Source organism: Mesocricetus auratus, unplaced genomic scaffold, assembly GCF_017639785.1.
Source record: "Mesocricetus auratus isolate SY011 unplaced genomic scaffold, BCM_Maur_2.0 Super-Scaffold_100007, whole genome shotgun sequence".
Classification (NCBI taxonomy): Eukaryota; Metazoa; Chordata; class Mammalia; order Rodentia; family Cricetidae; genus Mesocricetus; species Mesocricetus auratus.
Window position 1 is genome coordinate 17325994 of NW_024429191.1, and position 27119 is coordinate 17353112.

A 27119-nucleotide genomic window follows, 5' to 3' on the forward strand; every position below is an offset into this window, starting at 1 on the left:
TATCACTTTTGCCTTTAGAGGTAACACTCAGGACCATCCTGAGACAAAGGGTCCAAGTTTTCAGATACTGATGAACATTCCTCAAGGACCTCATCCTTCCAGCAATTGTGACTTCTCTTAGAAATAGTAAACAGTTTTTCCCAATTTTGAAAATCAAGGTATAGTGGGAAGTCTTATCTGATGAATGTCACATAGAAAGCAAGAGGGAAGAAATTAGAGTGGGATCATGGTTTTGGTATGATATAGCTGGCACTTACTATTTTCTAAAGGAGCCTTACAGGATTGTTTCTGGGTGGGCCAGCTATGACATCTGTTGTCACCTGGCAGCCAGGGTTGGTCCTGATAAGATAAAGTTTTGCTATACATTCTCAATTTGTGAAGAGGTCCCTCCTGACTGGAAGAGTATCCTCCAGTTTGGGTGATGAGAAATGCCAGGTATGTAAAGAGGTAATATAGATAATATAGGAGATGGTTAACACTATATTTTGGTTATTGATGCCAGGGAAGGAATGGCACATAAGGGCTCCCTAATTCACATCAGGAACCTACCTATTTGTACTGCTCAAAACAGTTACCTGCAAGGAATGGCCACTCTTAAGCAGGGTTCTAAAGTCCCATGGTATCTGTTTTGGCACATGATTGTAGTCATTTCTGACAGGGACTTTTAGTTTGAACCTTGGCCTGACCACTAAATCTGCAATGACATAACAGCTGTATGATCCATGAAAACCACTAGGACACAAGTTCTATAAGGACAAAAGTACTAAGTGGAATAATACATACAAATGACTGTATATTAAAAAGGTGCCTACAAATACAAAACATTATATGAGTTTTAGAGGAATCCCAATATGGCTACAATGCTTTCTAGGAGAACTTGATACAATATACTGGCATTCCAGATATCCATAAATATTACAATAGAATTTTGTGTGTGTGTGTGTGTGTGTGTGTTGTGTGTGTGTGTGTGTACATGTAAGTCTATGCACACAGGGAGGCAAGAGGGTGACAATGCACACCTGCAAATGTTGTCTGTCTTATTTGTTGATACATTATCTCTCACTAAACATGAACTTCATTGATTTGGCCATGAAAGCTGGCTAGTCAGTGTTCCAGGAAGCCACCTGTCTTGACTTACCATGCTCTGTGATGCAAAGTAAAGACATCAAATTGGAGTCATGCACTGACACATGTAGGTTTTCTACTGTGCTGGGGATTTGAACTGAAGTTCTAATGAATGCATAGTTAGCACTTTACATGCTGAGCCAACCCCCCAAGCACTAGAAATGTGCTTTTGCAGGTCACCCTATTATGATGCTGAATACATGATTCTAAATGCACATTCCAAACATCAAAAGACTTTGTCTCTAATAGTGCAAATGAATTTCACCCATATTTGAAACCACCATGCTGACCAGCCTTATCTTTAGCTATCTATCTCTAGGGATCCTCTTGCCTCAGCCTTCCAGAGAGCCAGGACTATAGCTGTACCACACCTTCTGATGTATATCTGTTTTTTCCCCACCTGTTTCAATATCTTTGCTTAGAAAACTCCTCCATGTTCATTTTAAACTACATCTAGGAAAGAATACTATCTCCATGGTGACAACTGCCCCTATTTTGGAGCACGTTTAAATTTATGTTGAGCTTCTCTTGAATGCTGTTGCATCTTGCCTTTAAATTGTCTCTTGAAGTCACTGCGAGGTCAGGAGAAATCCTTTGTCACTAAATATCACCTTCAAGGTTACAAAAGAGGGATTTAGACTTAATTTTAGAAATCTGGAGTGGATAAATTGAATGATGAAATAAAACTATTATATCTTAGTTTGGCAAATAATTTAATTATATCATGTTAAAGAAATAGTAGGTGATAAGTCTAATAGTCACAAACAATCAATAGAATGTATATATAATATTTTTATTCTCCTGTAGTACTTGATCAAGGCATTGTTTGAATAATTAACACTTACTTAGGAAATGTTAGGTATAAATAATGGTTGCCTAGGTTATGATATTGATACAATAGGTAAAAACTGTTGTACTCTTTTTCTGCTTTACAATAAGTACAATGTTTGCTAAATGAGAAATTATTATTCTTTCAATGTTATAGTATGATCAATCAGTACATAAATCAATCTGAGAAAAATTCAGTAGCACTGATCTGGTAACAGACATTTTAGGGAGTCCAAAAAGACAAAAGATTTCCTATAGATTGTTGTGAAAAATACAAAGAATAATGGCTATTCTTTATTTTTTAACTCTTTAGCAAGAAGATCTGTCCTATGATACTGTGTGGTTTTCATTTGCTAGCTCTTACTAAGTTTCAGGATTTTTAATATATTTTGGTATTGTCCTTAAATTTTAACATTTGCTTTAACATGTGTCTACATCGTGGGAAAATTCTGTCTGCTTTATACATATATGAAAATGTGGAATGATGCTCTAAATCAACTTTCTGCTGCAGAGTGTGTGCATTATCAGAAGTCAAATTATGGATACTTCAGAAATGTAATTTCAAAAGTTTCTTCCTTTCTACTCATAGGCAAGGGGATTTTTCAGCACTCACCAGTGTACAAGAAACTTGAGGGAGTATGTTGGGGAAATTACATCTTTCATATGTCTGCAACTTCCTTGCTCATTTCTGCCTGCAAAAAGGATGTTACTACCAACAATTGCTTACAGTTCAATAAGAAACTAGCAAAGCACAGTTTTGCTACCAATGGCTAACTCCCTACATACAAATCTAAACCCATGAGTTAAAGTGTATGATTTATGTCAAATAGAAAAATCAGGTAGCTTTAAAAGGTTTCTCTCAGGACTTCGTAGGTTTACACACAGTTGTACATAGAGTCAAAGGGTATAGTGTACAATTATCTGGGTCTTGAATTACCCTGCTCCACATCCTGTTAGAAGAGCAGCATTACCATGTGAGGGCAGAAACTTCTGGTCCTCAAAGGCCTAACTGACACATTTTTCAATGCAATGATGGTGATCCATGAAGACCCCTGACATGAGAACTGATTGTCTCCTTTGAGAAAACTCAGGGCTGTGAACATTTCTCTCCTAGCAGCTCTCATAGTCTTCCCAGGGATGACATCTGTGTGTACTCTGGGCCTCTTCAATCGATATAATACCTCAGTTTGTACCAGCGACATTTTATCTGATAGTGGCCAGTCTCCAAAATACTTCTACTGACACTGCTGGCCTCACTTAAGGTCACACATCTCTTAAACTTGGAATTCATCCACGTTTTCTTTCTATGTCAGTCTCACAGCAAATGTTTAGATGGAACTATACACACATAAAGCAAACTCAGAGATGTTTCTTCATTGGATGGAATTGACCTCTTCCTTTGGAAAATAGCCACTGAGAAATTACTACAACTCCGGGACTTGAGGAGGTTCCCTGGACATAGCCAAATGTAAGCCAGGAACTGTTGCTCTTCTCCAAGCGTTTAGATTCAGATGAGTGTTGCCTCACTAACCCATGTCATTACCACGCTGGTGGAGCATCAACACCAGTGCTTTATAGACCTTGTCCTTGTCTTATTCTTTTTTCACCTTCCATTTTTTACCACAGTGGCACTCTGTGGAGTTTGCTAAGATTCTCTATCAGTTTCATAATGTGCATTGTTTCCCACTTGGATTTCTACTGTTAGCTTACAACAGGTACTGTTTCCTATTATTGACATTATTACCTCTTACTTTTATTTATCTTGATGCATTTTTAAATGCCATTTATGACATTTATAAAGTACACAAAGTTTCAAAGAAACAGAATTTTATGTTATAAATATATATGTACATATATGTCTGTGTGTAAAATAAAAACAATTTTAAGCTCCTAATTGCAGGCTAGATACTATTGGCTAATGTAACTCACCTCGAAACTGCTGTTTCTTCTGATTGATATTCCCCCCTTACATACAGGCACCAATAGATGCCTGAAAGCACAGATATGCTATAAACCACATAAGTCCTTATGACACATACACATCTATAAGAAAGTCCAATGTATAAATGATGCACAAAGAGATTGACAACAATAATGAAATAGAATAATTCAAGCAGCAAGGTGCCATGACTGTCAATTTGAGAAGTGAGATGGCTGCCTCAGACTAACAGGGTAGGTAGTATATACAGCAGAGATACTCTGGACCAAGGTGTGATCAGTGCTCTAAGTGAAGGACAGGGGGTTACTATGAGATTCCACCACACTGCTGAAAGCAGCACAGATTGAAAACAAACTGTTTATGAATCTACCCATCTAGTATTTTACACAAACATAGTTGATTATGGATCAGTAACACCTTGAAGCAAAACCTTAGCTATGTAGAGGCATTATAGGATGGGTACAACAAGGTACTTTGCTTCAAGTAGCAGGTCAGAAGAAATTTAAGTAGAGACTAACATTCATTCCACGACTATTAGTCTGTTAGATGTTGTCCAGTGTCACTGATGACATGAATTATGCTTCTTGTTAACAATGCAACATTAATAAAAGTAGTTTGCAATCCTAGGAAAGTCACATTACTTAATGTCTTATAGAAAAAACACAAAAGTTGAGAGGCTGAGAGTTGGCAAATCACTGACATTGTCACCTGGGATAAGGGCTTACCAGGTAGGAGGAAGAAGAGAAGAGTGGTGTTTGAATCCCTCTGCTGTCACTCATTAGGTGTCTGACCTTGGGAAGACTGTTTAATATTTCTGAGTCTCACTTTCCTCATCCGCAAAATGAGATAATATCAATTCCTGTATAACATTATGGTGAACACTGTGAGGCGGCTGCAGTGAAAGTCTAACACAGCAGTTGGCATGTAATCAGCCTCAATAAGCTGTCATTATTATTCTGCAGTGTGCTTATCAAATCCCTACCTGTTATTTACAGCTCGTTCTGTGCTACCCATTCTCTCTGAGGCTCTCCTTTTGCATTATGCCCACAATGATAACGACAATGATTACTCTCTCCTCTGAATTTTATATCACTTACTTCATTTTTTTAAAGGACCAAATTTAATCTTGCAATGTAATTGAAACTTTTGTAAAGCAAGAAAGACATAATTTTTAAAAACTTACATTATCTAGCATAGTTTATAAAAATATTTAGAACACTATTATTTTTTTAGTTAATTGTATCTAGATATTTCTGGAAATCGACCTTACACATGCCAACAAAATTGCTTTGCCACTATGATGTACCTCAGGCTTTGAGGTGTTTTGAAACAAGATGAGGTTACCTATGTCAAATTTGTTTTGAACTCAAAAATCCTCCTGTCTCACAAGGTTTCTTAAGTGGCTTCATAAATGAGATGGGAATAGTATGTGACCCAGCAGTGCCTGAAAAGGTAAGTACTAGCTTAAAAAAAAAAACGGAAAATGACTGTTTGATTTCTTCTTGATAGTCCACAGAGCTGCATGTGAACTGCACCCTCTTCGTCTGGAAGACAGGCAGTCCTCACACACAGGAGATGATGAACAATTTGGGTAGAAATGGAGACAGCTTACCCAAGAGAAGCACTTCCTAGTAACTAAAGTACTATTCCATTTTAATAACTATCCAGTGTATTCACAACAGCAGCAACATGAAATTATGATGTGGAGTTATAAATGGACAGCAAAAATACATGAGTTGTTAAAAATAAATTCAGAATTCAATACTGTTAACAAATTCTAGTATGTCCATAGTGCAATCACATAGAATAATTTCATTTTTATATACTTATATACATAATATACTTTGATATTATTCTTTGTTCTAGAATATACCATATTTCATTTGTCATTGCATGATGAAATGCATACCAGGATCTATGAACATCGTCATATATATATACATATATATACATATATATACATATATGCATGTGTGTATATAAATCTTTTATATATACATACTATATGAACAATTCTAATTGTCCTCATGAAATATTAAACATATAATTCAAAGTTTATAAGGTTTTATAATCTTTTAAATGTATAAGAATGTTTGTCTACATGTATTTCTGTGCACCATGTGTATTCCTGGTGCCCACAGAGACCAGAAGAGGACTTTAGATCCTCTGAAACTAGAGTTACAGAATGTGCGGATGCTGGGAATTGAACCTAGATCCTCTGGAAGAGCAGGCAGTATTGGTAGCCACTGAACCGTCTCTCTAGCCCAAAAGTTATAAGCTTTTAAAGATACTCAGCACATTTTTAACATAAATAGTAGTTGCTAATCCCTAGAACCACACCTCTGCCAAGACTAAAGATTAACTACCAATAAACCATCTATCTAGTAAATATCTCTCAATCTACCATCATCCATTTTCAGTTTATAATGTATTATCTGTCAACCTATATAATCAGTTATCACCTAACTATCTATTATCTAGCTGTATGTCATCTAAACATTGTCTGTCTTACAACTGATGTAGCAAGCAATGGATGGGATATTATATTTCATAATGAAAAACATCTTATAAAAATCATCTTACTTATCAAAAGTAAATACCAGAACTCCAGACAGTCATTCCAACTTCCTTTTTTCCAGCATATGAAACTGACTTCCAAATGCTGAATTGTTTGAAAACAACCAGAAAGACATAAACATGTATATATTTCAGGTGTTTTTAGATTAGGCCAGATCAATGGGAAACACAGTTCACTGCATTGTTAGCGAAGACTTTAGGGCATATTACGAAAGGTACAGAGCTGTATATAATTTAGTATACTGTGGATAATGTGCTTAATTAAAACTTCTTTTAGATGAAGGCTTATTAAGGAGTTTTTACTAGACAGGCAACCTAAACTGAACTCAGGATTATGTTTTTTTTAAACTGAGTGGAAAGAAGAGGCAGCTGTAGGTCAGGAAGGAATTATGGGATGTGTGCATCCCATAAAATGCATTGTTTGGAATTTTCCAAACATTTATAAAATATGTATTGAAGTTTGTGATCCATAAATCAAGACTAATGACACAGAGAACTGAAAAGTTCATTTACCCACTGTGCACAACTCCAGCAGATATGCAACCAGGAGACACCCACTATGCCTGATTTCCCTTTGTATATTATAAACAAGTGTCCTTTCCAGAACCTGCTGAGTGGTGCCACATTTTTGTTTTGAAATTTGGGTGTGTACGTTTTTTCTTGGTGACTTTCCTTTTAGAAATGGTCACTGGGAAAGCACTGCAGTTTGTTATTCTTTTTTTTTTTTTTTTTAATCATTTTTTATTTTAATTTTAAATAGCTTGTTTCACATGTCAATCCCAGTTCCCTCTCCCTCCCCTCCTCCCGCACTCCCCTTCCACCCTCCCTCCCACCCTATTGCCAAATCCCTCCACATAGGGGATGTCTAGAGTCTATCATTTCACTCTTGGTAGGGTCAAGGCACTCCCCTAAGAGTCCAGGCTGAGAGAGCATCTCTCTTTGTGCCATAGGCACATGAAGACAGATTGTATACCAGGGATAGACACTGATCCACAGCTCAGAGCCCCATAGGTTGTTATTCTTAAACACGTGTGGATCTGGCTGATGAAACTGTTGTCAGCAGTATTTATGTTCCTTAACCCTTCATTTCTCCCTCGAAGTAATGGTTCATTGTATGTTCATATCTTTTTTTATGGAGAGGAATATCGAACAATCACTACAAGAAACAAGAATTCACTGACTTTGATTACGCTGTAGGCCTGATACCTCACACTCTTTTATTCTTTATTAACATGCCTCCTTTGTGGCCTTTTCTCTAGAATTCCATAGAGTATACAGCCACCAAAAATCAATACATACAAAACATACACTCACACAAAAACAAATAACCAAATACTTTTAAGCATAATATTTTGACTCATAAATAATATCTATTATGTATAATTATATTTAATTTATATTAAAATGACCCTTTACTCCTCTGTTTCCATTTTAATGTTACCATAAATATAGATTTCTCATATAAAATTCATTTTCTTTATATTTTTCAATACCACATTAAGTTCGTTGGTTACCATTATTCTGTACAGTTTCTTCACCTTATTAGCTAAGGTTTAATGAAACAAAAATGCAAATGAACTGTGATTTTTTTATCTTTTTTTAAAATTAGAAACAAACTTGCTTCACATGTTAATCCCAGCTCCCTCTCCCTCCCCTTCTCCCCCCCGCATCCCCACCAACTTCCCCACTGCCTTGCCTATCCCCACTCTGCTCCCCAAGCAGAGTGAGCCCTGCCATGGGGGATCTTCAGAGACTGTAATTTCATCCAGGACAGGGCCTAGGCCCTCCCACAAGTGCCCAGCCTGAGAGAGCATCCCTTAATATGGGATGGGCACACAAAGTCCATTTGTATGGCAGGGATAAATACTGAATCTATTACCCAAGGCCTCATAAATTGCCTAGGCTTCCTCACTGACACCCACATTCAGGGGGTCTAGATCAGTCCCATGCTGGCCTCTAAACCATCAGTCTGGGGTCCAAGGGACCCCCCTTGTTCAGGTCAGCTGTCTCAGTGGTTTTCACCAGCCCAGTTTTGACCACTTTTCTCATCATTCCTCCCTCTCTGCCACTGGGTTCCAGGAGGTTAGTTCAGTGTATAGCTGTGGGTGTCTGCCACTGCTTCCATCAGTCACTGGATGAAGGTTCTAGGATGGCATATAAGGTAGACCAATGGAATCAAATTGAACACCCTGATACTAACCCATAAATGTACAAAAACCTGATCTTTGACAAAGAAGCTAAAATTATACAATGGCAAATGGAAAGCATCTTCAACAAATGGTGCTGGCATAACTGGATGCTGGCATGTAGAATACTGCAGACAGATCCATGTCTATCGCCATGCACATAACATAAGTCCAAATGGATCAAAGACCTCAACATAAATCCAGCAACATGGAACCTCTTAGAAGAGAAAGTGGGAGGTACTCTTGAACCAATTGGTACAGGAGACAGTTTCCTGAACATAACACCAGTAGCACAGACACTGAGATTGACAATTAATAAATAGGGCCTCCTGAGACTGAGAAGCTTTCTTAAGGCAAAGGACACAGTCAACAAGACAAAAAGACAACCCACAGAATGTGAATAGATTTTTCCTAATGTCACATCACAGAGGCGGCTGATCTCCAAAATTTATTAAGAACTCAAAAACCAAGTCTACAAAAACACCAAAGGATCCAATTAAAAAGTGGGCTACAGAACTAAATAGAGAATTCTCAATAGAGGAGTCTAAAATGGCTGAGAGGCACTTGAGAAAGTGCTCAGTATCCCTAGCCACCAGGGAAATGCAAGTTAAAACAACTCTGAGATACCATCCTATTCCTGTCAGAATGGCTAAAATCAAAAACACTAATGACAGTTTATGCTGGAGAGAGTGTGGAGAAAGGGGAACACTCTTCCACTGCTGGTGGGAGTGCCAACTCATACAGCCACTTTGGAAATCAGTATGTACATTCCTCAGATAAATTGGAATCAGCCTACCACAAGACCCAGAAATTCCACTCTTAGGCATATATCCAAAAGATGCACATTCATACAACCATGTCATCTGTTCCACTATGTTCATAGTATCATTATTTGTAATATCCGGAACCTGGAAGCAACTTAGATGCCCCTCAGCTAAAGAGTGGAAAGAGAAAATGTGGTACATTTACACAATGAAGTACCATTCAGCAGAAAAAATAAACCAATGGAATCCTGAAATTTGCAGGAAAATGGACAGCACTAGAAGAAACCATCATGAGTGAGGTAAGCCAGTCACAAAAAGACAAACATGGTATGTACTCACTCATATATGGATTTTAGACATGGATCAGGGGATTGCCAGCCTACAATCCCACTGCCAGAGAGTCTGGGAAACATAACCTTCAACCAATGACTAATGAATGGAAGCAGAGGCATATATCCACAGCTAAACACTGAACTGAACTCAAGGACTCCAGTGACAGAGAGGGAGGACTGATGAGCATAGGGGTCAAGACTGGGCTTGTTTAACCGACAGAAACATCTGACCTGAACAATGGGGAGTTCTTGAACCCCAGACTGATGGCTGGGAATCGAGCATGGGGCCTTGGATAGTAGATCAGTATTTATCCCTAGCATGCAAACGGAGTTTGGGTGCCCATCCCACAATGAGAGATGCTCTCTTACCCTGAACTCTTGGAGCAGGGTCTAGGCCCTGCCCTGGATGAAATGACAGACTATGGACACCTCCCTCCATTGAGGGCCTTACCCTCCCTGGGGAAAGGAATAGGGATTGGGGGAGTGGATGGGGGGCTGGTGGAAGGGCATGGGAAGAGGAGAGGAAAGATAGAGGAACCTGGGATTGGCATGTGAAGCATCTTATTTCTAATTTAAATTTAAAAATAAAAATGCAAAAAAAAAGAAAAAGAAAGTGCTCAACATCCAACATTTGCTATTAGCAAAATGTAAATCAAAACTGTTCTGAGATACCATCTTACTCCTGCCAGAATGGCTAAAATAAAAACACCAATGACAGTTTATGCTGGAGAGAATGTGGAGAAAGGGGAACACTCCTCCACTGCTGGTGGGAGTGCCAACTCATACAGTTACTTTGGAAATCAGTATGGAGATTCCTCAGGGAAATTGGAATCAGTCTACCTCAAGATCCAGCAATTCCATTCTTAGGCATATATCCAAAAGATGCATATTCATACAACAAGGACATCTGTTCCATTATGCTCATAGCATCATTATTTTTCATAGCCAGAACCTGGAAGCAACCTAGATGCCCCTCAACTGAAGAGTGGATAGAGAAAATGTGGTACAGTTACACAATGGAGTACTACTCAGCAAAACAAAACAAAACAACAGAATCTTGAAAATTTCAGGCAAATGGACAGCACTAGAAGAAGCCATTCTGAGTGAGGTAAGCCAGTCACAAAAAGACAAACATCGTACGTATTCACTCATATATGGATTTTAGACATGGGATCAGGGAAGTGCCAGCCTACAATCCCACTGTCAGAGTCTGAGAAACAGAGAGGATACTAAGAGAGATATGCATGGTACCGCAGAGAAGGGGAATGGGGCAAGATCTCCTGAGAGGATTGGGAGCATGGGGGAAGGGGGGAGATAGAAGGAAGAGAGGGAGAGAAGAGGAGGGGAGAGGAGGACATGGGGGAGCAGGAAGGTTGAGTCAGGGAAAGAATAGAGGAGAGAAGGATGAGAGATACCATAATAGAGGGGGTCATTATAGGTTTGAGGAGAGATCTGACACTAGTGAAATTTCCAGAGATCTACAACAGGCAAATGAAGCAATAGTGGAGAGGCTACCTTAAATACTCTTCCTTGATAATGAGTGTGAACTGTGATTTTTAAGGCTGTTTCTCAACAGTTACTTGATTCACTCAATCACAGTCTGTCTCAATTTTCCAAATAGACTAATTCAAGTGTTGTATAGTGGCTACTGTTTCCCAAGCTCAAAAGCTTGTGAACTTTACACTGTATCCCAATGAAAGATGCCAAACAGAAGTCCAGGACACTACTGCCTCAAACATAAGTGATGACTGGAACAGAAACTAAAAAAGTCACCATTTAAAACCATATATGATTAACTTACTGTGGGATAACATATCAGGTTCTATGCTTTATTATATGCCTTTCCTTGGAATGAGCTCATTTTGTATTTACTCAGAACAAACAAACAAAGAAAAAAGTAAATAGTGGTCAGTGATCTAGAGAAACAGACTTAAAAACAAAAATGTTTGCTTCCTTTTTCTCCCTCAATCCTAGTTGAGCATACTTAGATTATTTTTTAATCTAATGGAACCTCAGTTTTCAGGATTTGAAAAACCACTGATGAGTAAAACATGCTGACTTGTACTAAAGAGAACAATGGTTCAGAATATCTAAATGTTATTTATCTAGAATTCCTTCATCCATTCCCCTTAATACTTGCTGTTTTAAAGCACTGTAGACATTATGTATTTGTTCTGATTTTGTGACTTTTATTTTATTCTTTTAATTTCCATGAAAATATTTCATGAAATACATAATATTGCCTGACTTTGTGTGAGAGAGTGTGAAATATTTAAAGGAAACCTGCTGTAAATCTCATAATGTTCAAAGGCAACTCAGGCATGTGGTGTGGAAAAAACATCTCAAAATGTGCTGATCTTAAAGGTTAGCCATGGAGTAGTAATGTGGAGTGGTAAAGTGTGTCTCTCTGCTGGCAGAAAAGGAGATGGCAAAAGAGCTCAGTGCCGTTTTCTCTACATGGTGCTAGTAATTCCATCTCTTATACTGAAATGTATTTCATGGTAAAGAAGACACGTGTTAATTTCATTTCTTAAAAAGAGACATCACTGCTTATATATTCAACACCTAGTGCATGTTGCACACCTTTCAGAAGAGGGGAGAGAATTGAGAATGTCAGCTAGCAATTGACAGATAGGGAGGAAAATCTACACAACACCCACTGCTGGATGATTGCCTAAAATACAACTGTGTACTTCATTTTGAAGCAGAGTTACATTGAAATAGCATAAACAATTAGGGGGGGAAATAGGTTATACTGTTAGCTTTGATGGAAACAATCCTTAAAAGTAGGGACCCTGGCTTTTAGTTTTCTTCTCCATCATATTCTAATTAGTGAAAAACTCAGCTCTAATTTCTGTCCTTCTTATTAATAAATATACTTGTACACTTTATCCTGGTCTGGTTAGAAGCCCACCGGAAAGCTCCAGAATTGGGATCTGTATGAACAACCTCTACACTTACATGTGGTATTTTATAAGATGCCAAATTGTAGTAAGAACATTTTATACAGCTCTCCCAGTTAAAAGTGCCCCTGGCTAGAAAATCTATCTAGCATTGGACACTGAGTGTTAACAGGCAAAGGCCAAAAGAATAGCACTTACAACTTCATGCATAAGGAAGCTACAATGAAAATGGAAAACCAGAGGAGGGGGCAGGGATGGAAGAAAGGACATAGTGTACTACAAGGGAGTGTACAAAGCCTCTCCCTATCTGACAGAGTCATGCTCATTCATACTGTTAGTGATGCTCTAGATGAGCAACAGAGGGCAGATGCCATGTGGAGACCTTTTCCAAGTAGGTAGGCATCTTGAAAACAGGTTCATTATCCATCAAAAACTTACATCAAACTGTACGGAGAATGTTTTCTGTAAGTGGATAGTAGTTTTCTGAAAGCCAAGGCCTGCCCTACCCACTGACTTGCTAGAAAGCCAAAATCTAAAACCAGTTTTAGCTTCAGCAGTAAAAGATTAAAATAGTGGTCTAATTAAATGACAAGAAGACATCATAAAATGCCAGGCAATCGGCAACGTCATATGCTAGGTAGCTCTCTGAAAAACATCTTTGAACCTCAGCAATGAGTTCAGGCTCTGGTATCCTTAGCTAGAAATTCAGAAGATTGTCTTTAATATCCAGGGAGTGTCTCAAACTTTGTAACCTTTTATGTTTCTTCCCAGATCTCCAGGCTATTACTCATTTTCTTTACTAAGCTTTGCCTCCTCCCTCAGCCTCTATACATCACAGAACCACAATGCACTCTTTACTGAAAAAGCAAGTCACATGACTGGATGACTTGCCAAGATTCAGATGTCAGCAATGGAGAGAAGAGCAGCAAATGACTGCCAGATGGGACAAGGTAAAGGAAACTCTAGAATGAGTGAAATTGTTCCATTCCTCATTCTTCCAGGTCCTGCCCCACAAAACTCTCTTTCTCTAACTCTGAAGCTTTGTGGTTTGTTACTTGCCGAGCGAGGACAGATGGTCCGGTATAGAATATGCCAGAGTCTTAGGTCTGTTTCGCCATACGCACTCTTATTTCTTCCAAAATTGACAACTCAACATGTCTAATGGATTTCCTAAGCACTTGATTATATTCCTTAAGAACTAAAGCAAAATAGACACAAGTTTCTTCTACCGAGAGACACTGGGAAGGATAGTGGGAGAAAAAGGGCATTAAGAAGAGAATATTGGAGAAGTTAGAGATACTCTTTGACCAGTACAGGTTGCAACAGTCAATTTGAATCTCACTTTCAAAACAAGAGAACGCCTGTACTGCAGAGTCAGTTAATTTATACAGAGTGTTATTTGTTCAGTTGGTAATCTTTCTCAGAATGAACACACATTATGATCCAGAAAGTGCAGCTAACTACTTTACTAGAAACTTCTTGCACAGGTTGTTTACCCAGAAAAAGTTCACGGAGATGAAGGGATATGGTAATTCAGGCCTGGTAGAAAGGTAGATGACAAAACAGTTACCAAAATACATGGGTTTAGGTTTATTTGCCAACAAGGAGGAGCTAGATTTGCTGGCAACATTTAACATTCATTTATCTCTAACTATATGTGGAAGGACTAGCTCAATCCCACATTGCATCATCTGATTTAACTGCTGCTTCTTGGAGAACTATACTCAGCATCCCATAACATTCATGTGTGATTTCTAAATTGCTCCAATCACATGCATTAAGTAGTGGCATTTTAGGAACACATTCTTGTTGAGTGTATTCAAGTCTCCAGCTTTGTGCCTAAACCCATTACTCCTCCCATGACCACTTAAGATATCTTTAATCACTGTCTCATTACCACAGGGAAATTTCTTCTAATTAAAAAAAGAAGAAAAATTGAATTTTGGAAAAAAAAGATTTTTCAACTCATTTTTCTAATAGCTACTTTTAAAAATCATCTCTGATACCTAACTTTTGCTATAACATTTGTCTATATTCCTATGACTGAAATTAGGCAGGAACCAATAGTTTAACTACATCAGGCTACCTTACTCCAAATAAGAGCTGCATAATATGTTAAAACTTCTACATGGAACCAAGAAAATGTTCTATTGTCAAATCAGTCATCATGGTAGACTTGGACATATGAAAAGGAAAAACCAAGATCTACAAAAACAAGAGAGGAAGAGCTCACAGGGAGAGTATTTTCCCATTGTGTGCCAGATCTCAGAGTTGGTCCCCAAAAGCATAAATAAAATGAATAAATATGAAACAAAACAAGAAAACTGTTATAAGAATACATAGAAATAACCCAGGGAACACTTAATATTTGGAACAAGATGATAGAGAGCAACATATTGAGAATGACAGTTCAGGGCAATAAAAGAACAGAGGATTGAATTAGGAACCTAAGGAAACTCAATGAATTCCCTTTGGCTTGCTGTATAAATCCTGTGTAGATTCACATTAAACCAATCAAGGAGCAAAGCTTTTTCATCCAAAAGTCATTCCACTCTACAAAATGAAGTTAGGTTGTCCAGCTAGTCACAACCATTCCCCTGCATTCCTGTGTTTACATGTCAAATAAATGTGTAGTGGACAATCTATATGGTAGAATATATGGAGCAGGAGCTAGCCTTAGGAAATCTATCCAGTCAGAAATTAGGCATTTCAGAGTGAGGGACTGTCAAGTCTTTAAATGAGTGGGAGAAAAAATGATAATAACAGGTGTGAAGGAAAGAAAAATATCAAAACAAATTCTTTTGTCCATAGGGCAAAGAAGAAAATACATATAAAATCCAACAAAGCAACAGCAACAAAATGAACAAACAAATAAATAAAACACCTGGTTTCTTTTGTACATTTTGCTACTCTTTCCTGAGCCAGCATGAAAACATCTTCAACAAGGCAAGCACAACACAAGGCAGAAGAAAACAAGACTGTAGCTATAATCTCACTCACCAAAAGGGTGGATGGATGTCTGATGTACTACTTTTTTAGAAGTGCTCACCAGCAAAGCCAATAAACAGAGCAAGTTCCAGAGGGCTTAGGCAGTGAAGAGCAGATGCAACTGTCAAAATAAAAAGAGAAAAGGAGGTAAGATTCAAAGCAGTGTACAAATGAACCAGGAAAACAAATGACAAGGATCTGAAATGTGGGGAAGTTGAAACTGGACATTAGATAAAGTTAACTCTTAGAATATTTTTCAATAGGGAAACTTTTTAAAATACAGAAAATCTAAGAATCAGTTCAGTTGCTTTGATTAGGCTCACTGTCCTTATTTGTTTTCTATTGCTGTGATATACAAAATGATCAAAAGCAACTTGGGAGGAAATGGTTTATTTGGTTTACATATCCTGTTCACAGTCAATTATTGAGGGAAATCAGGACAGAAAATCAAGGCAGGAACCTGGAAGCAAGTATTGATGCAGAGACCAGGAAGGAATGCTGCTTACTGGTTCACTCCACATGGCTTGCTTAATTTGCTTATTTTTTTATATACCCCAGAAACCCCTACCCAGGCTATTGCAGCACCCACAGCAGGCTGGGACCTCCCATATCAATCATTAATCAAGAAAATTCACCATAGACTTTCCTACAAGTCACTCAGAAGGACCTACCTTCTTGTTTGAGGTTTCCTGTTTCCATATTACCCTAACTTGCTTCAACTTTATGAGCACCAACAGCACATTCACTATTTATTGTGTTGTATAAATTTATTGCAATGGTACAATGGTACTTTTCATGATGAGGCTGTTTATAATTCAAGCACTGAGACATACAGTCTCATTGGAGAAGAGATGAAATGCACATTTCTAACAAAATATAGACTTGGGTTTGTTTTTCATGTTGGCCAGGGATTCATTTCTTCTTAAGACTTAACACTTTGCTCATTCAATAAAACTTGTGCATGGTTTTACTTTCAAATTCACATATTTGCTAGTTAGTTTCATTGTCACTAGAATGCACATGTGGTGTGTTCTATCTTATGAAGATCACAGTGACCAAATAAAAGTTGTCCTGGAAAAACAATCCAAACTATCATCAACTAAAAGCAGAGGCACAGAGATTCCTAACTCATAGAAGTTGTCATGAAGTTTAAATTTTAAAACATCATAATGGCACTTGGTTCAGTGCCTGGCACATATTTGTCCTTGAATGCATGTCAGCTGTCATAAGCTTTGTCATTGCCGCCACTGAAATGCTATTATCTAAAATTTCATCAACACAGTTTTTCTCTGAAAAAATGTAAATACCTATCCCCACACACAAAAAGCAAAGGACTGAACATTAAGCTAGTCCACTTTGTCCACACTGAGACCTGTATGAATCATTAGGTCTCTTCCTCCTCTGACACAGAACTGGCACAGTAAGGAAGTCAAAGTTGATTTATCTTTTCATGTAACAGTGTGTTAATTGTACACAATAGTGAGTTTCTTGAGATATTTTCATTCATGTACTTAATGTATATAATCATATTTACTACCTCATTACTTCTCTCATACCTTCCCTACTCCCTCTTCTCTGATCTCTCTTCTCTAAATGTCTCCACAGTTTATATTTTAAATCCAAAAAGGGAGTAGTGTGGGTGTTAAATGAAAGAGTGTTAAAGAAAATAGTGGCAACAATTACTGAACTCAATAGCCTTAATTCTCCAGTTTTCTTCAACTTACTCATCTTTTACATGCGATGTATATATCCAAATTAAGTGGAATGTGGTCATCCTTGTTTAGCATTGTGAGGTGGAAGGTAAAGAGAAAATATCTTACAGATGTGGTATCTGCCTCATTGGTAGACTCTATCTTAAGTCTACTCCATGGCACACTGAATGTCACCTTCCCAGACATTCGTCACAAGGTCAAGTTACACTTTCAGGTAAATTACTACATTCTCTCTGAGAGCTCTCCTGAAGCCTTGGCTCCTCCTCAAACAGTTGTAGCAACCTACAGTAAAATTTTGAGTGCTAGTATGTTGATCTTTCAAAAAGATCACTCTTCAAATGTGGCTGAGAATAGAGAAAGTAAACTTCCAGATGGCTTTCCATTGTGTCTCTTATTGAGAATCACAGCTAAGTGTCAGGTTCCACTGAGCCCCAGCCTTCTCTGAAATATGAAACCAACATCCTCATCATGTGAAACTGAGTAGTACTGAAAGAAAATGCCTTAGGCTACACAATAAACACAAAGAAGGATTAACCATATCTTTGCCTTCCTTACTAATTTACCATGCAAATGTTAGTACATCAGTACATTCAGAACATAAGAATAAGGAATCCATAGGGATGGGAATACCTAATAAATGCTATGTGCCTTTAAAAGACAAACTGCCAAGGCTACAAAGAATTATAAGCCTTGTGTGAATTTGCCTTGTTTAAATTTTGTTTGATTTTTCAAAATTCAAGTCAGCCTTCCCTGTCCAGCATAGCAATATGGTCCTTTGATTTCCTCCATAGACACTCTGTAGCCTTTACTGTCTTGGTACCACACAACTTTAGCACTTAATTATATCCTATCTTGCAATAATTTGGTGTCCTTATAAGCATGCCTGTTTACTCACTTGCACCATTCTGATCCTTTAATCTCTCCTGAATATTAGCTTTTTAATGCTATTAAGAGCCACAATTTAACAACTTTATTACAAAATAAAATTGCAAGAATGCTTACAAAAATAGTCAATATTGGGCAGCATGGAAAATGACTGTGGACCAGACCTGGTGGTATAAGCCTGTCTTGCCAGATTGCTGGAGACTGAGGCAGAGGGATCATGAATTGAGACCAGCCTCGTCTACATAGCAAGCAACTATCTCAAACCCTTGTGCTTAAAAATATTTTCATAGCTAAAATACTAAAATCATAAATGTAGTAGGTAGAAGAATACAAGGTTGTTTGGCTTCTAACTCAGTAGGTCCAAAAAAAGAAAAAAAAGGAAAAAAAACCATGGACAAATCTCTCACCCTCACTGGGGAGCTGCAGTTGGGTCATACATTTATTTCAGCTAGACTACCAATTTATTTCAATTTATTTTAAACATGAGTTTAGGATCCTCAGGGATGGTGAACACCTGTAATCCCAGCTCAGGAACTCTGGATGCAGGAGGTGGTGAGTGGAGTCTAGCCAGAGCTTCATAGGCAGGGACTCTACCTCTGAGTGGGGACAAATGTGAAGCAAAACACTATCATCAGACAACTCTATTTTAGTGAATAGAGAAATGCTGTTGTTTTGTTATTGAATGGTATTAATTATAAAGCAAAAGTCATCGCCTAAATGTGAGAGGATACTGGTACTGATTAGTGTACACAGCTCACTGTGATGACTGGAGTTCCAGCCCACAGTTAAACTCTTCAGGCTGACATACATAACAGGTATATGTCCCTGAATCAGGTATAATCCTCTGGGTAAGGTAAAGTATGATAACAGCATCTAAATAACAGGTTTTCTGTAACATGACAGCCATATCATACACATTCACTATCATTATTGCTTGTTTGTATTAGAGAAATACAATTATATAAAAACATACTGATTTCTGCACTGCCAAAAATCTCCCTGTATTTTATTTCATGGCATGGTAACATGTTTCAACTAAAAATACATTTAAAAAGATTTTTTGACCATGGTATAGTACTAATCAAATATTCAATGGCACATGATCTGAGACAGTGTGGTCATTTGATAATGTTATTTGCTAGATTCCCATCAACACTAACATATGTCAGATAAAGTCAGGCAGGGATATCATACCAGGGTTTGGGAGGCTACTACAGGAGGATATGTAGCTGAATGCAGCTACTTACTGATCTGAGTGCTAATCTGGGATATTATGGGAATAATCTGACTCAGAAAGCAACTAGAGGGACAGAGGAAGGGAGGGAGGAAGAGATAGAGAGAGAAACCAAAAACAAATTTATCAGCTGCAACTCATATGTGAACTTGTATAAAACACACTATAAATTAAATGGCAATAAATTTAAATTTTAGTTTCCTGAAACAAATTTCTTTTCTACTTCCTGAATAGGGGGTTATGTGACCATAATGTGATCTAATTTCTGTATTTTCAAAATTACTTCTAAATATTCTTTTCTAGGAGAGGGACCTGGAATTGACATGTGAAGCAACCTTGTTTCTAATTTTAATTTAAATATATACATATATATATATATAAAGAAGTTTAAAAAATCATAAAAGGTTCAGAGTAACAAAGAAAAAATAAATCCAGTAAGAACCATTTGAGTCAGTGATGGCTCCTGCTTGAGTTTTCTGAGCATTTTCCTACACTTCTCTTTATAAATGCATCAGGCATAAACAAAACAGTGCATGAATAGGTCAATGCCATCCATTGATGTTTATTCTGAAGCTTTTTCTCTCACAGAAATACAATTTCTTGTTTAATGATGACAGTCAATCTAAGGCCATTTCAGAGTTGATCAATTTATTTCAACTTTGTATTTAATATTTGTAGGAAAATTTAAAAACTGAAATATCCTGCTGGAAAATTTTACAAAATAAGCAATTTGAAATAATTAAACAATATTGGCTTTAGGGGAATAATTTGAGCAGGTCTCAATTTGTAACATTTTATCGATTTTTCTACCATTATACATATAAATTAGAGAAACAAAAAATAAAAACTAAGAAAATACCAGCCTACGTATCTTACATGGATGTCACAAATGGAAATGATAAAGATAGGCCTATAAAAAAAAGCCAAACAATAGGAATAAAACTTGCAAGATATTGTTATCTTCATTCAAACTACCAGTTCCCTTAATGGAAATTAAGTTTATAGGCTTAAAGGAAGTATTAACAATTTTCCCTTCAGATATAAAGAGAATGGTATTACAATGTGAGGAATGGGAGATTACTGAATGCAAATTAATTGGCTTCTTTCTAATGAATAAAAATAAAGATTTCACAGACATAAAAATATGAGCATATGAGTTTCATTCCACACCGTGGAAGAAAATGATACAGAAAATACCAGTGAATGAATCTTGTAAGATACTCAGACCATTTTGCCCTTTATTATCCATATAACCACTTGAGAGCTGCAACCTTATTCAAAACAAAGAATCCTAAGTTGAAAAGAAATAAACAAAAAGAAAACCACAACTTTCTGTTACTTAACATGGAAATTTTATAGTGAGGATTTTGGACTCCATCTAAAATGATGTTTAGTACTGAAAAATAAGTCTATATAGGTTAAACCTGGTCAACTGATATATTTCACTCATTCATTGGACAAACACGCAGTGAGTGGCACTTATATATCTGGCAATTTCCAGTTGCATGTTGTATAACACAGTAAGTAATATTTAACAATGTATGACTATGAAGTACTAAACCTGTGACCACCTTATCTCTGCATGCATTATAATACAAACCTAAATTTCCACATTTAGAATAAATATGTTAATAACATTTTTGCTTGGATTGCACATTGAAGAGATACAGTTTAGTATTTTTTGATGGGATAAAACATGTTAAGATGTAATTTTAGCAGTTTTTCTTTCACTATTAATGTACCCTAGTAGAAAAATTTCAAACAAAACATACAATTTGCCTTATATTTCTATGAGTCAGTCCTACCCTGGACCAGTGATGAATAAAGAACATGGGGTGTGTATTCATGAAATTTATGTGCTTATAACCAGTTTCTGGTGCTGTTTAAGGACTGCCTTGGATGCTTTAAGCCCACTCCTGAAATGTGACTGTCAAATAAGAGCAATCAGAAAGACCCATCAGAAGTCCGTCTCAATAGTGAAGCTGCTAAATACCAACAATAGTAAAAAAGATGCTTTTTTTTTTGCTACTAAAATTACGTGTTCAGTGAATTGCACTTCTTTAATCATGAGGGAAGTGTGGCCAATGTGCAGTGCAAAGCCTAACATTGCACTTGTCACTGTGTGAAGATCTCACTTGTTATTAGCTTTCACTGGCCAATTTTGTACAGTAGAACAAGACAGTGGCATCATTACAAATGCTATTTGAAATGCATTCATGTCCCCAAGCTAGCTGAGCTGGATCTTAGGAGAAGGGAGCCTAGAGAATAGCTTTCAAATCATTCAGAAGCCCCCGCAGCTGTCTTCTGCATCTGTTGGGCCAGTCAGTTTGTGACAAATGCATTAGAGAACTATTGCGTACATGTCAGGGATTAATGAACATAGCCTTGTCTTTGATGGCCCTGACCACCATTGCAAAGAAGTTCTGAGCATGGGCAAGGTGTGCTTAGAGTGTATTGAAAACAATAGCAGCTAGATTTTCAAAGTAGCAAGGTTTATTCCCTGCAAACCCACTTCTGGTTGAAGAAGATGTATCCTTGCTGTATGAAATCGTGGAATTTTCTCGTTCTACAAGATAGCATTTCAATTCATTTAACCCACTCTCTCACTTAGAGGTTTCTGCAATAATCTGTCAAGTGCTGGCATGGTTTTTCTTAGAATGCATGCCTCTATCATAAAGATGCACCAAAAGCAATCAAAACATAATCGTATTTTCAACATTTAAATGCAGGGTTTGTGATCCAAAGCTTATGTTCAAAGGCTTCAGGGAAAGGGGACAAATTCTACAGAAGTTTAAGAAGATATTGTGTGTAATACCAATTCATTAAGCAATTTTGAAAGGGTCAAATCTTATTTTGCTTAAGGGTTATCTGATACTGAAATTGCTGGAGTTTTATAAAATATGCATTCTCTCCCTGCTCATTTACTGAATGAATAAATATGAGGCCAATTTTATACAGAATCACTTCAAGTCGAACTAATAATTGTGTACTGCATGCCTAGAATAATGTATGTTTCACAGGGATACATAGAAAAAGATTGCAAAAGAAAACATTAACTCAGTTGCTAATTATAATTAATTCATAGAGAGTGGAGGTTCATTTGTTTTTGCTAAAGTATATAAAATAGTATGCATATGGAGGCCTAATGTGCAATTAGATGACTACTTGATCATATATGGTTTATTTTTATTTGCTAAATAACTTAAGGATAAAAACTAAGTTTTAAAATATAAGTTGATATAAGCAGAAACATGCAGGTCTCACCAGAAACTGTGAATCTTTTGTTATTATTTCCTTGACTTTGAATGATGGACATGGACCATTTTCAGTAAATTTGAAATCATTAGCAAGAATAAAATGAATTTGCCAAAAGATGATTTGCATCAGAACATTCTGGAATATCTCACTTGTTCTTCAGAGAATAGTAAAAATGAGATTATAATTTCATAATTCAGAAATGTATGAAATTGTCCTTTTTTAAATGAGGACAGATGGGGAACTAGGCAATGAAAAAAAATTAATTATATGAAGAGGCTGACCCTTGTATATGGCATCTTCTGCCTATACCTGTATTCTTTAAGACAATAATTATCATCTTTAAACTATGTACACAGATAGACAATTTAATGAAATACCATCTACATTATACTGAAAGGAGTTTCTAGCTGTTCCTCATAATGACTCACTGTTATGGGAATAGAATTCCTCCATACATACCTTCATGTATATATTCCTAACACTTACAAAGGGTAATTCCAGCAGGTCAGGAAAGAGATAAATTTTGTAGGTTACCTGAAATGGTGTATCAACAAGCTATTGTCTGGGGTGAAAGTGTGGCAGCAAGAAGAGAATGACACTAAAGTACAGACCTCAACACCTAATACGATGCTAGGAAGTTTTAAAAAAAAAGTGTAACAAATAAGCACAATGCTTTCAGTTTACAAACAAGTTGTTTTTTAAGCAGACAGTGATAAGGGCTATTATATAATAATTTTCACAGGAAGAATCATAGAATTTTTTCACACAAAAATTAATCAGATCAATTGCACTGTCTAGTTCATGCACACAGACTTCTGAAGCATATATATTGGTTTTATCAGCAGTCACTTTGAAATGAGCAAATTACTAATAAATGTAAGTGATTCCCATCTGCACATGAAAAGAGAGTCCCTGGAGACTTTACTTACCAACATTTTTTTTAGCCATTACAGTATTTTACTTGCAGTTAGGAGGGGCAAGAAATGATATTGTGTCTCTTTAAAATATAATTAATTTCTCCCCTACTCACTTCCACCAGACCCATGTGTTTGCATATGTCCGTGCACACTACACATCTTTCTCTCCATCTTGCTCACTGATTCAAAACAGATTATTAGATCTGGAAGGGATTTACATGAAGTATTTCAGGAAAAGAGGATGGAGGAGGGGGCTGAGAAATGTGAAAAAATACCCATGTGCTTACAGTATTTTGAAAACTAAAAAGCCTATATACCAAATGCCATACAGATATAATTATACTCTCATACTTTCTAAAGCTGTAACCATTAAGTTGATCAAGCTGTTAGAATATTAAAATAAAAGGTTATGTTTTAAATTTTTCAATACAAACAAGTGCATATTTTAATCGCATTGCTGTCAGAATTAATGACATCAATAAATATTAGAAGGATCTATTCAAACCTAATTTCAGAGTTAAAACACTCATGATGTAAGAAAGGACTAGAAGTAGCCATGTGAATTTTGTTCAAAGGAAGAAACAAAAATCGACCTGACTATTTACTTTGTTAATCTCACCATTGTGAACTGTACCCTTCAAAGAGTAAATTCTCCATTCATAGTAAATATAACCATGCTTGGAACAAGAAACCAGAATGCTTATATTAAAAAATATTTCCAGAAAATTCATTATATTAAGCAGCAAACAAATGCCTTCATCCCTTTTGCTACCCTTCCTCTAATTAATTAACAGATTGGCACAGTCTAAGAACTAAATTTATTTTCAATTAAAATAAGAAGCCCATATGTCATGATAATTTTTTGTTACTATTTCTAATGTGCAAAACAAAGGTTTGCTTTTAGCACTGAACATAGTAATCACAACAAATCCCTTAATTTTCAATCACGGCAAGGATACTCAAGAGCTTTTCTACAGCAAGGTGCTACCTCAATGGCTAATCCTATTAGGAATGAGCCGTGCACTGAGACTAAATCCGCTGGGGAATTCAAGGAATCAAAAGCTTACTGCACACTCAGAAGGCAACGACTTTTGTAAAGGGCTCTATTATATGAGGAACAAAAGAATACCACTTGTGTACTTAAATATCATCTGCTTTTCCTTCCAAAATACTCCATTTTTAAGTAAAGATATGTGATTTAAATGTATTTAGAGTTCAGCTCTTGGCACCACTCTCGGTTTTGAGTAGAAGAGCCATCTGCGGGCCCCACGGCTCGTGCATAATGATATGCTTACAAGCTGCTTCCCTTTTCTGCACAACGTACCCTTTTCACTTTAACATACATTTTCCATAAATTTTTGAATAACAAATTGGGCTGTGGAAGTTTGTTGAAATGGGACAAGGAAAATGCCTGTAGGCTAGAAAACTGAGGTTTTTTTTTTAACTGAAGGACTGGTGTCTTTGGGAATTATTCATTCCACCTGCCCTGCCCTCTTGGACCCCCACCCATGTATCCTGAGCTGTGAGCCTTCAAAGCTGCAGAGGAAATGTCTCCCCTCCATAGGTTAGTTCTGTACATTAACTTGGGCAAAGAGCCCACATGCCTGCCATCCATTACACCTGCTGGGTGACAAACAGATGAGAGTCATCATGCAGACTCCCAACGTTTGATCTCCTGATATCGCCAGATGTCTCCATTTACATCCAAACATAACCACGGTCATTAATGCAACTTGCCCGGCTGGCATTTAATAGGGAGAAAAAGTTGAATTCTAATCTACAATTCTAAGTACGCAAAGCTTTCAGTGTATGAACACATAAGCTATTAAATATGTTTCAATGTGTATAACTCTATGGCTATTATCAGAGCTGACTCATTTTCAGAGTGGAGACCAGCCCAGACAGAGCAGACATTAGCATATCTCCGAGGAAAATGCACTTTCATGGCACAATCAACTTCTGAGTCTTTAGTTTGAGGAACAAAATTTACCTTGAATTTATCCCTTACACATTAAAACACAGTAAGAATAATTGTGGTTGCTGGGTCTAAATGTAACACATAAATATTTAGTAAACAAATGAACAAAATCAAGGTCATGAGAAAGAAAAAGGAGGAGGGGGAGGAGGGAGGAAGAGGAGGAGGAGGAGAAGGAGAAAGAAGAAGAAGAAGAAGAAGAAGAAGAAGAAGAAGAAGAAGAAGAAGAAGAAGAAGAAGAAGAAGAGGAAGAGGAAGAGGAAGAGGAAGAGGAAGAGGAAGAGGAAGAGGAAGAAGAAGAAGAAGAAGAAGAAGAAGAAGAAGAAGAAGAAGAAGAAGAAGAAGAAGAAGAATCTATGCCCCTTTCTGAATATCCTGCTAAAAGCCCAAGAGTATTGATAAAATTCAGGTAGGGAATTCAACAAAAATTTCAAACTTGGGTATTATGGAGTAAAAGTTCCCAAGAGTGAGGTCTATGTATTTTAACGCTACTGAGACCAATTTTAAAACTTCATTTTGGCAATTCTGAACACTGTTCATAAGACCAAATTTCAGCAGCATGGCTTGGGCAAAGAGCCTTCCTTATTATTATTTTTTTATTGCATGAAATGCTTGTAGCCTATGTACTTACTGCCTAGCACTATATGCATGGTTACAGGAGATATGCAAGGTATGGGCTTATCTCTAGAAGCTGATATGTAGCTCTAAGAATGTTCATGAGATATTGGACGATGTTACACTAAAAGACCTAAAGGGAGGGGAAAAGACTTGATAAATACTTTCCAGGCATTTCAACTATTTCCACCAGCTGGTATTCCTAGCTATGGGAATTAAGAAAGCTCTAGACAAACCACAAACTCTCCCAACTTCTATGCCTAGAAGAGGCTCTCAGAGATCTTCAGGAGAGAACATTGAATTTTAGCATTAAGGAAGCTCTAAAGACTGTTCTATTAACACTCTTTTCCATTCAGATCTTTCCTGTGGCTTCCTCTCCTGAAATGGAAGCATGCTTTCTATAGAGACACTACTAAGGATCAGAGCTGTAGACCAGCCATTCTATTCTGATGAGTCTGTGTTCTTCATCACATTCCTGCTTTGTGAAACTACACTATTCATTTACTAAAAAAGTAAAAACAACAACAACAACAAAAACCTTAATCTCTTGTCTGACTCTGTACATCTGACCTGCAGTTTGCCTGTCATCTTCCTCTACTTTGAAGATCAAAAAGAAATTCCTGACATACTGAAAATCAATGAATCAAAAATCATTATACCAGGCAAGCGTCCATTCCTATTCTGAAATCCAAAATGTCCCCAAATGAGAATGTTTCACAGTAACCTGACACCAGAAATGGGGAATTTTACATGTAACTTGCCAACATGCAGTTAGCAAAATGATTCAAAAATAACATTTAGGCTGGGTGGTGGTGGCACATGCCTTTAATGCCAGCACTTGTGAGGCAGAGGCAGGCATTTCTCTGAGTTTGAGGCCAGCC

The 27119-nt window shown here is 37.0% G+C and overlaps 1 protein-coding gene across 7 annotated transcripts in view; it reads right to left on the minus strand.

The window, feature by feature from the left end:
* Tenm2 (teneurin transmembrane protein 2) overlaps positions 1 to 27119 on the minus strand; it is a 1211860-nt gene that overhangs the window by 1110589 nt on the left and 74152 nt on the right. For all 7 annotated transcript variants that reach the window (XM_040748463.1, XM_040748461.1, XM_040748460.1 and 4 more), the window contains exon 2: positions 15655 to 15763. The gene's annotated coding sequence lies outside the window, so the exon portion shown is untranslated. The remainder of the gene's footprint in view (positions 1 to 15654; positions 15764 to 27119) is intronic.